Here is a 2,716-nt window from a genome sequence, read left to right on the forward strand (position 1 = left end):
ACAAAAAAAGCATTAAGTATAATTAGATAAGAAGCAAATAATACGAGATTTTTCCACAAGATGCTTCTATTTCAAATATATTCACCACTTTTGTAGTAGCAACTCTGAGACGAAAACACAGTAAAAGCAGGGTAGCCTCAGCTCCATCAAAGGGTCTGCCCCAACCTCACATCTTAATAGTCATAGAAAGAACAGCTTTTTTCCCCTTTAACTTTAATTTGTTGAAGACAGGCCTTTTCAAAATTGGGCACACCCGCACTAAAACCTGTGGTTTGTGTATTCACTTTGTTTGTATGTGCAGAGATGTTGCTTTGCATAATTAGCAAAGGACACCTAGGTGAATTCTAGGCATCAAAAGAGAAGCAGAAAAGTCAAAGGTAGCAAGATGGGCAAGACAGAACTTGATAGCTTCATTGACAGGATTACATGATACAGTGGCCTATGGCAGCAAAGGACTAGATTCCATCAACAAGTCTGGTCTACTTGTTCCTACTTTACATCCCTGTGGTAAAACAACAAATTACAGAAGGGGACTGAAAAGGGCTGGGAGGGGAAGACTACAGGACACTTAAGTATTATTGTCCCCAAACCTTTATTCTTTTCATCACCAAATAGTTGAATCTTTTGCTCTCTACTCAGTGTGTGCGATACAAAGGAACTAGATGTGAACAGTGATGTTCAAATAACCACAGCTAATAACTATATTCATCCTTCAAGACTTATCTGCATGCACACATCTTGCTGTTCCAGGTGGGTACTAGGAGCTTTGAAGAATCAAGAGAGGTTGAAGATAAGTTTTGCAGATTCTCCAAATCTAGCAGACAAATAATGAAGGGAATTGTGGGAATGAATACTCTGATGTTATGCAGATTAAATGTTTTGTCTCAACTCATAATAAAAGTTTATTCTGAAATCTCAGTTCATGTTAAAACTGCTTTGAAATAGGAAACAAAACATAAAATAGTAGTACTTCCTAAGTATGGGAAATCCCATACTGGGACAATGTTAAAGATAACTAGGAGTTAATCCATAGTAATGTTTGTTCCTGCTTTCTAGCCTGAATCAGATCATGACGAACTGCAGCTGACCCTATGGAGTCCCACTATTGGACATCTTCACACAATTACACACTGAACGGATGCATCATTGCAACATTACTATAAGACCAAGGAGGAGACCAGGCTCTTCAGCTCCATTTTCGCTAGAGAGTCATTAAGGTGCCTAGAGGGGTTAGCTTTTGACAACTGTACTAATATGACAGGAGAGAGTTTCATCTTGTCAACACCTTTACACTCACCTCACCACCAAACAGGAAAATGAATACTTCTCAGTTTCTTTTCTATTCTGGAAGACATACCAACAATCAACCTATGTATGCGGAAAAAAATACCTTGCAAACACAGACCAAAGCAAACCCTCGAATGCTGCACATGGTATTGTGTTAACTTCAGTGTCAGTTCTTTGTGGCAGGACACATCCCCATAGGTACTGTACTTTCTAGGCACAACAGTAAAACTGGCCAGGGGTATTATTTCAATTTCTAGAGAGAGCAGTGGATATAGATGAGAGTCAGTACTATTAGCAGAGGAGAGAGCAGCACTGACCCATACATTTTAATAAGGATATGTGCACATGCAGCATAATTCTGGTAATTCATATCAAAGTTACATGCACAAGAGGCATGGAACTGGGGAGATGATGGTAATTGAACATGAAGAGTACAGCAGAACATTTTTGTAGTGTGTTTGAAGACATTAGAATAAGAGGCTTTAAATACATGGATGGTGAGGGACCTCCTATTTTAATCACCCTCCCAAGGATTCTACAGTCCATGTCTGAAGCCCAATTTCAAACCTGTTACAGCCTAGATTGAGCTGCATTAGACAAAAATGCCTTGTATCCACAACCAGTGTTTTGTTGCGTACCATTCAGCTTCCTGGCAGGCATGGCACTTGAATTCTGTGGGCTGAACCTGTGTCATTGTCACAAATGCACTACTATTTCCTGACAGCATGAACAATGTATTTTGAATTTTGATCTTCCACACTGTTACGAAGGAAGAGGAGTTAGACATCCAAAATTGTGGCATTTCTTAGTCTCATCTAATAGAAGAAAAGCTGTAGAGGAGTATTATGGATCCTTTGCACAAGAAAAGGGTACTGTTCACATTTCTTTTAAGGAAAGATTTAGTATGTATGATGCAATCCCTGATACAGGTATAGAGAACACACCTCATTTTCCAATGCAATGGGCAAATCTAAAGATGCAGTCTGATATCATTACCAAGATAAGCAGCAGTTACTGGACAGCAGCCAGGCAGATAAAGCTACAGTATTATCCAAAGTAATATTGGTAGTGTCCTTCTGGAACAGTGACTTTACCTACCACCAGTAGAGAAACACAGTAGACTGAATACCTCTCTAGCTGCATCATGCACTGGAAGGCTGCTCTAATTGTGTAGCTGTGAATCCTCCATGAAAAGGCAATCCCTGAGCAGAGAAAACCAATACAAGAGACATTGGACACCTGCTTCCATCTCTTCCTTGGCTGATAGGGCTTATTGTGAGTGGTCATATGAGCATCTTTCCATCCCCTCTGTCTCTGGGCATTGCCTACACTCGGTCCTCTTGCACACTCTGATTTAAACACCCAGTGATGAGGTGCAGCAGCAGTTGCCCTGTGTCTTTGCTGGAAGATGATCCTTATGAGAGTGTGC

The 2,716-nt window shown here is 40.3% G+C and overlaps 1 long non-coding RNA gene across 1 annotated transcript; it reads right to left on the reverse strand.

The window, feature by feature from the left end:
- Window positions 1-726: 726 nt before the first annotated feature.
- LOC138688299 (uncharacterized) lies at window positions 727-2,460 on the reverse strand. Its single transcript, XR_011327330.1, has 3 exons — window positions 1,926-2,460; window positions 1,298-1,344; window positions 727-814 (listed from the first exon to the last, which is right to left on the reverse strand). It is a non-coding gene; the product is annotated as an uncharacterized lncRNA (long non-coding RNA).
- Window positions 2,461-2,716: the final 256 nt, after the last annotated feature.

Source organism: Haliaeetus albicilla, chromosome 12 (assembly GCF_947461875.1).
Source record: "Haliaeetus albicilla chromosome 12, bHalAlb1.1, whole genome shotgun sequence".
Taxonomy (NCBI): Eukaryota; Metazoa; Chordata; class Aves; order Accipitriformes; family Accipitridae; genus Haliaeetus; species Haliaeetus albicilla.